Raw genomic sequence first — 8,874 nt, 5'->3', positions numbered from 1 at the left:
ACATTCCTCCCAGACTATTTAGATATGAGAATGGAAGTCATTATGATGTTCACCAAATATTTCCACCCTCTGCACCTGCACCTGCACCCTAGGGAGTCTTGGGAGCCTGGAGGAGGACCCCCATGCTGGCCCAGTCCTGCTGTCCCCCACAAAGGCCAGACTGCAGGCTGCAGGGCCGTGCCAGGGGAGCCAGCTCTGGCTTTTGGAGCAGGGTTGGGTTGGAAGTCAGCAGAAGTCAGTCCTGTTGAAGGCTCCCTCACAACTCATCTGTGAAGTGGGGTAGCTTGGAGAGGTCGCTGAGAGAATGCATGAGAGTCCTCAGTGCCTGGCAGGAGGCTGGAAGGTTCTAGAATCCTGATGGTTATAAGATAAGGACTGTGAGCCTGGAATTGGGGTGTGTGAGACTTGGGTGGGAGCGAGAATGGAAGCACAGCTTCTGCATGGGGGAGCAGCCCTCACCACCCCTACACCCACATCTGCACCCTAGGGACTTGGGTTCAGATGTGCTGTGGTTTTCACACCCTTTTGAGGGCAGCAGGTTCCAGGAGCCACCTGCAGGTGCCACATGAGCCACAGGCTCTCAGGAAATCAGCACAGCTCTCCTGCACCCAGAGCTCGCTGGGTGAGGGAGGGGAACACAGATGGCTGGGGAGAGCCTGACTAAGGCCAGATGTGGGGTGCTCTGGACTGGAGCAGATGAGGCCCCTTAGAATTCCACCTATGAAGGCAACTCAGCTCATAAACATGGGGGAGTGAAGTTGGAGGCTGGGCATAGTGGCTCATGCCTGTGATCCCTGCACTTTGGGAGGCCGAAGCAAGGGGATCACTTGAGGACAGGTGTTCAAGACCAGCCTGGGCAACATGGCAAGACCCCATCTCTACAAAAATTATTTTTAAAAAAATTATCCAGGCGTGGTGGTGCTTGCCTGTAGTCCCAGCTACTTGGGAGGCTAAGGTGGGAGGATCGCCTGAGCCCAGGAGTTTGAGGCTGCAGTGAGCTGTGACTGCCCCCCTGTATTCCAGCATGGGTCACAGATCAACACCCTGTCTCTTAAAAAAAAAAAGTTGGAGACAAGAGCTGGCTCACCTAAAAGGACGCATTAGTAGGTGGGAGGGTGGACAGAGGATGGATGGACTTGTGAATAGATAGAAGGATCGTATTATTACTCTTAATGGCTTTGATAACAAATTTGAAGGAAGAATGGTTGGTCAGATAGACAGAGATAAACAGATACTGGAGACAAAGGTGAAGACAAGACACAAGCCTACAGGCCAGAAACTCTATTTTGTTCACTGCCTTTAGTCCCAGCCTGGCACATAGTAGGCACTCAATAAAGCCTGATTTGTAGCATTTGCTTATTTCCATGGTGTAATTTCAAGTGCCTGATTTCAGTCTAAACACAGAGTTGGGAAGAGATCTGCACAATCTGCTCTCTTGGCTGATACGAGCGAGTCCCAGATCACTTACTGATGGTAACCCAGACACCACATCAAGAGGGCCAGGGGGCTTCAGGGAGGAGGTGCTGTTGGTTGGACTTTGAAAAATGAATAGGAGGCTGAGAGCAGTGGCTCATGACTGTAATCCTAGCACTTTGGGAGGCTGAGGTGGATGGACCATTTGAGGTCAGGGGTTCGAGATCAGCCTGAGCAACATGGTAAAACCCAGTCTCTACTAAAAATATAAAAATTAGCTGGGTGTGGTGGCACGCGCCTGTAATCCCAGCTACTTGGAAGGCTGAGACTGGAGAATCCAGGAGGCGGAGGTTGCAGCAAGCAGAGATGGCACCACTGCACTCTAGCCTGGGCAACAGGGCAAGACTCTGTCTCAAAAAAAAAATAAAAATGAAAAATGTATAGGAGTTGTTAGATGTACCAGCTATTTGGGGAAGAGGGAAGAGCTTGGACAAAGGCCTGGAGTATGACTAAGGGTCAGAAGCAAATGGGACTGGTGGCTCCTCGCCTTCCAAAGACCACGCCAGAATCGCTAAGCACCCTCACTTAAGAGGAAGGGGGACCCATCGCAACACTTTCCCAGCTGGCACACTCCTCACCTTGCCGTCTGCAAGCTCTGAGGGGCCGACTCATCCATTTGACAGAGGAAACGAAGGCACAGCACAGGATGATGATCTGAGGTCACACACTGAATGAGTGGTTGGAGTTGGAACCAGAACTCTGGGCTCCTGGTGCCAATTTCAGTTCTTTTTCACCATGCTCTGCTGGAAAGCACGTAGATCAAGAGGTTAGGAAGGTTTGACAGACCCCTGTGCGTGCCTGCTGCATCTTCTCGTGCAGTAGCCCAGGGATGTGGCTGACTCCCACTCTGGGAGTGTGGCTACATGACCCAGGCCTGGCCAATAGGACATTCCTTCCCCCTGGCAACAGTACAGTTTAGGGACAGACGTACCCTAGCTGGTTCATATTCTCATTCTGCTGGGATTACTGAGCTGTAAGGAGGGGACTGGGAGGGGTAGCAAGAAAAACACAAGAAAGCAGAGCTGAGAGATGGAGACATAGTCCTGGTAATAGCTGTTGAGCTCCTGGATCCAGCCATGCCTGAAACCACATTTCTCCTGGACCATTTAGATACATGAGTATAGACGTCATTATGCTGTTCACCAAATATTTCCAGGTTTTGGCCTTCTGGGCACATGGCAGGATTGTACCTCTTGACCATCTGTAGCCAGATGGGGCCAAGTGACTGGCAGGGACTAGCCAGTTGTGAGCAGAAGTGGTAAGTCTCACTTTTGGGCAGAGCATTTTTCAGATGACTGCCACGCCCCCTAGAGTGTTTTCTTCTCTGTTACAGAGACAGATGATGATGGTGACTGTTCCATCTGCCTGAATGAGGAGATACAGACTGAAATTTCAGTTCACTTGTGACAGACATGTATTGTGAGCAAGAAATCAATCCTTTGTTGTTTTAAGCTGCTGCAATGGGGCTGTTTGTTATCACAGCATAACCCTGCCTATCCTGACTGAATCAATGGGCTGATACATTTCCTTTTTTTTGCTTAAGCTGGTTGGTGGGTTTCTCTCCCTTGCAGCAGAAAGTGTTCTAGCATTATTCTGATATTATCCCCACAGTAACGACTCTCCTTCCATCCTAAGGAAGAATGCTGTATTAGTCCTTGTGTCACTATAAAGAAATACCAGATAGGGCCAGAATCATGCCTGTAATCCTAGCACTTTGGGAGGCCAAGGTGGGCAGATCACTTGAGGCCAGGAGTTCAAGACCAGCCTGGCCAACCTGGCAAAACCCTGTCTCTACTAAAAATACAAAAGTTAGTTGGGCATGGTGGCACATGCCTGTAATCTCAGCTACTCAGGAGGCTAAGATATGAGGATCACTTGAACCCAGAAGGCAGAGGTTGCAGTAAGCTGAGATGGCGCCACTGTGCACCAGCCTGAGTGACAGAGTGAGATCCTGTCTCAAAACATAAACATAAAAAAAGAGAGAGAAATACCAGGGACCAGGTGATTTACACAGAGGCCTAATTGGCTCACAGTTCTGCAGGCTATGTAGGAAGCTTCCAATCACAGAGGAAGGTGAAGGAGGAGCTGGCATGTCATGAGCAGGAGGAAGAGAGTAAAGTGGAGATATAGACTCTTTTAAACAACCAGATCAGCCAGACTTTGTGGCTCACACCTGCAATCCCAGCAGTCTGGGAGGCCAAGGCAGGCAGATCACCTGAGGTCAGGAGTTTGAGACCAGGCTGACCAATATGGTGAAACCTTGCCTCTACTAAAAAAAAAAATAATAATACAAAAATTAGCTGGGTGTGGTGATGTGTGCCTATAGTCCCAGCTACTTGAGAGGCTGAGACAAGAGAAGTCCTTGAACCTAAGAGGCAGAGGTTGCAGTGAGCCAAGATCGTGCCACTGTACTTCAGCCTGGACCACAGAATCAGACTCCATCAAAAAACAAACAAATGCCCAGATCTCCCGTGCACTGACACAGTGAGAACTTACTCATCACCAAGGGGATGGTGCTAAGTTGTTCATGAGGGATATGCCCCCATGATCCCATCACCCCCCCTCCCTGACCAGGCCTCACCTCCAACATTGAGAATCATAGTTCATGATGAGATGTGGAGAAGACCCCATTCAAAGGGACAAGATGATCAGGCTCTAGCATTTCTCATGAATGACCTGGGCAAGTCATTTGCTGTCACTGAGCCTCAGTTTTCTCTTTTATAAAGCAGGGGTTAGAAATCAGCCTCTCAGCTTGCTCAGGGAATGAAAAGAGAGGTGGGACAAGCCCTTATTAGCTGTGAGTTGTCTTTGTGTTTTTTTGTTTTTGGACAGTCTCATTCTGTCACCCAGGCTGGAGCGCAATGGTATGATCTCGGCTCACTGAAACCTCCGCCTCCCAGGTTCAAGCAATTCTCCTGCCTCCGCCTACCGAGTAGCTGGGATTACAGGCATGCCTCAACAACTCCTGCTAATTTTTCATTTTTAGTAGATACAGGGTTTCACCATGTTGGTCAAGCTCGTCTCGAACTCCTGACCTGAAGTGATTCAATCACCTCAGCCTCCCAAAGTGCTGGGATTACAGGTGTGAGCTACTATGCCCAGTGAGCGGTGGGTTATCTTTCTATCATCTTGAGCTAGGCTCCGGGTTATAAGAGAAGAGGGCTATGGCCCCAGCCTTTCCCAGTCTCCTTCCCAGAGAGTTCATAAATGCTTCCCTCCAAGTGCCTTGACGCTTGCATTGCCCTCTGCAGTGATTCAAAGAACACGTAAACCCAGCTCCCCAACCATCTACAGTTCCTGCGAGATCTCAGCCTGGGATGCTGTCTGGGCTTTGCAGATGCTCTAACAAGGGAAGGAGGTGGAGGGAAGTCAAGGCCCAGAAAGAGGCAGTGATTTTCCTGGAGTCCATCAGGGCCTGCCCCATTCCCAAGTGCCTTTTGGCCCCCTAGCTGGAGGCGAAAGCCCCTTCCTCCCTCCTGTCTGGGGATGTGGTTTGCCTGGGCCCGGCTGCTGGCCCCACGGTATGGCACAGCCCTGCACAGCCCACCCAGCCCCAGATGCACCGACAAAACCCAGGAAGGGGACTTCCGGTGGAAGATGGAGCAGTGAGCATATGCACCGGCCCTCTCAGGAGTCCATTCCACTCACAGTACAGAAGTAGGTGCTTCCTTCAAATTCTCAACAGGGAAGAACAAGGAGAAGACTCATCTGCAGTCAGGAAACACCCACACATTTGTGCAAGATGAGAGGATGGAGTCAAGTCTTTGCTCAGATGTCACCTTCTTTATGCGGCCTACCTGGGTTGGGCCCTTTATTCAAAGTGCAGCACCCCATTGCCTGGTTTTGGTTTTTCCATCACACTTATTACACCCTCCAATATGTCTGTTATTTACCCATCATGTTTACTGTCTATCCCCACTAGAGCAGGAATTTAGTCTCCACTGGGTCTCAGAGCCTAGAATAGTGCCTGGTATGGAACAGGTACTAAAAAATATAGAATGAATGAATGAATGAATGAATCAATCAATGGTAGAGTAGGCACTGGAAAAGCAGCATGTGGAGAGGAGGGAACCATCTGCCCCAGACCTAGAAAGGGCACAGAATGAGGTGTAGAGATGAAACAGGCCTCCCAGGAAGTCTGCAACCAGAGCCAGAGCCCTTTCTCCATTGCTGAAACCATGCGACGACCATAGGTCTCCCTCATCTTTAAGAGTGACAAACGTGAAGGTTTTTCTTTTGAAAATTGAAGGCCCCAGGCCAGGTGCAGTGTGGCTCACGCCCGTAATCCCAGCACTTTAGGAGGCTGAGGCAGGTGGATCACCTGAGGGCAGGAGTTTGAGACCTGCCTGGCCAACATGGCAAAACTCCATCTCTACGAAATGTACAAAAATTAGCTGGGCATGGTGGTAATCCCAGCTACTCAGGAGGCTGAGGCACGAGAATTGTTGAGAACAGGAGCTGGAGGTTGCAGTGAGCCGAGATGGTGCCACAGCACTCCAGCCTGGGTGACAGAGAGAGAGTCTGTCCAAAAAAAAAAAAACTGATGATCCTGGATAAGAAACTCTTTCATCCTACTCTTAGTCTCCCAGCACAATGCTGGCTCCCCCACCACCCCAAACAAATCCCATCCCTGGGAGGCAGTGTGACAGGAGGTCCCTGAGGCTGGCAGCCTGGAATGCCAGCAGATCCGCTTTCCAGCCTCCAGCCCTGTGGACATGACTTTACCTCCTGTGCCTCAGTTTCCTCATCTATGAAATGGGTATACTGATGAGACAGACGTCTTAGGGCTGTTGAAGGGCCAGGAGTTAGTGTGTGTAACACGCCCAGAACAGTGTCTGGCATCTGGCAGGCTCAGAAAATCTTGTTGCTAGGACATCATCGATTTTATGGAGAAGTCATGCCTCGTCCCAGTCAGCTCTTACTGGCCGCACCCTGGAGACAGAAATGGACCAAGGGCACAGACACGGGAAACCAAGAGGAAGCAATGGAAAACAGAGACAGTTGGGCGGCTGCTGCCACCTGCTGGGGAGCACTGCCATCTGCAGGTGTTGGCTGACGGTGGAGCCCTCACACTCTGCTGTCAGGGAGGAAATGACACAAAAATGCATGGATCCAGGACAATCGTCAACAGCCCTCTGTGGTAGGGAATAGGGGCGATGAGGATGGGGTGAACTGGCAGGGGTTTAATTCAACAAGGCTTACATCACCCTTTGGGTGGATGGTCCTGTGTTGGGCACTGGGAGGTGAGGAAGGAGATTACACGCACGCACACAGACACACACGCACACACACATATCCACACAGCCAAATACATACATATACAGCATGTATGTGCAGATACATGAACAAAACGTTCATGGACAATGGAATTCAAGGACAAAAATAAGAAACAGAACATTTCAATGTAAGTTCCATCAAGGTCAAGACACTTTGGTGAGCGAGGAGACCAGCCACTTAGCTCCTCCCTAAAGAACTGAGGGTCCTGGGAATTTTACCATGGCGATGCCATCTTTTTTATATTGTTAACTGAAGAAAGGTGCCCTTCAAAGGTGTATTTTTAAGATTAGGAAACAAAAAGAAGTCAGAGGGAGCCCTGTCAGGACTGTCAGATGGATGCCTAATGATTTCCCACGGAAACGTTTGCAGATCTGCCTTGTTTGAGGAGCAGGACACAGGGACATTGCTGCGGTGGAGAAGGGCTCTCTGGTAAAGCTTTTCCGGGTGGTTTTCCACTAAGGCCATGGCTACTTCCTCAAAACACTCCCATAACAGCCATGCCGATGCGGACATGGAGGGAGTCCCTGAGTGGCAGTGAGCTGTGCTGAGGGTGTGTTTTATGTCACATAGCATCACAGGCTTGGGCTTCCCAGGGTGTGCACAGATGGATATGAATGGAAATGGGAAGAGGGAAACTGGGAGGGGCCCTCAAGGAGAGGGGTCCAGAGGCTTCAGCAGGATTTGAAACATTGGATTTGGCAGAGAATGCATTCATATATTTGCTTATCTAAGAAAAAGAAAATAGAATTAAGAGTGAGGAACACAGGACTGTGGGATACAGGGAAGGACACAAAGCCAAGGTGTTCAGGCCTCGTGCAGGAGCCCATCTGAGCTGTGCATTCCCAGCTCTCTCTGCAGGAGACCTGGAGCAACCATCTAGCACTGTTCTGGCAGCTCCAAAAGGGCCAGAGACCCATTTTTGCCTCTTTGTAGGTTTTATTTGGTAGATAGTGCTGAACATGTCTGCCAGATTTGCATTCCTTCACAGCCTGGGCATACACGTTTTAGTTTTCCACAGTTACTATCACTCCCTAGTGTTTAACCCAAGGCCCCTTTCCTCTCATTTCTTACCTGCCTGGCCCCTGAAGGCATCTCAACTCACAACTACTGATCAATGCTGTGGCTTCTGGGGACTTCTGTGCAGAGCTTGGAGGGGCAGAGAGCAGCCTTGGAAGGATAGATGGATGGATGGATGGATGGATGGATGGATGAATGGATGGGTAGGTGGATGAATGGATAGATGGGTGTGTAGATGCATAGATGGATAGATGGATAAGTAGGTGGATGAATGGATGAATGGGGGTGGGTGGGTAGATGGGCAGATGGATGGATAGGCGAATGGATGGATAGATGAGTGGGTGGATGGATGGATGTGTGGATGGGTAGATGGATGGATGGGTGGATGGATGGGCAGATGAATGGATAGATGGGTAAGTGGACAGATGGATGAATGGGCAGATGCATGGATGGATCAACAGATGAATTAATGGACAGGTGGATGGATAGATGGATGGATGGGAAGATGGATGGATGGACAAATGGACAGAATAATGGACGGGTGGGTGGACAGATGGATGAATGGATGGATGGACAGATGGATGGATAGACAGATGAATGGACGGATGGATAGATGAGTGGGCAGATGAGAGACTTCACGATGGGTAGGAGGGAGGGGAAGAGGGAACAAGATTATCCTTGGGCAACAGCTGTAGGAATGTGGGCCGGTGTTCACAGAAGCCCCATCTCACCATCTGAGAGCTGTCCCCACCAACCCTACATTCTATTTCCCAACACAGGCCCACACTCTCCCTCATCTGGGAGGCACAGGCAGGAAGGAAAGCTGGTTAAACTGGACCATGCACTTGCACCCAGTGCTCTTCAGCTCTTCCCCCGGTTCTCACATGAGAAAACTAAGGCTCTGAAATGTGGATGCGGTGCTCAGTATTTTAAGAATCATTTGCTGGATTTCCAAACCTTTCTTCCACACATCACACATTCCCAAATAATTAGCATTTGCTCAGTATTTTATGATGAAGACCGCATCCGCTATTCTACATGATTGCCTCAAAAAATCCCAGAGAACACTACTGTTTTTTAAACTTTAAAGTTTAAACGAAACTTTAA

This window comes from Callithrix jacchus, chromosome 9 (genome assembly GCF_049354715.1).
Source record: "Callithrix jacchus isolate 240 chromosome 9, calJac240_pri, whole genome shotgun sequence".
Classification (NCBI taxonomy): domain Eukaryota; kingdom Metazoa; phylum Chordata; class Mammalia; order Primates; family Cebidae; genus Callithrix; species Callithrix jacchus.
Note: the sequence above shows the minus strand (reverse complement) of the source record.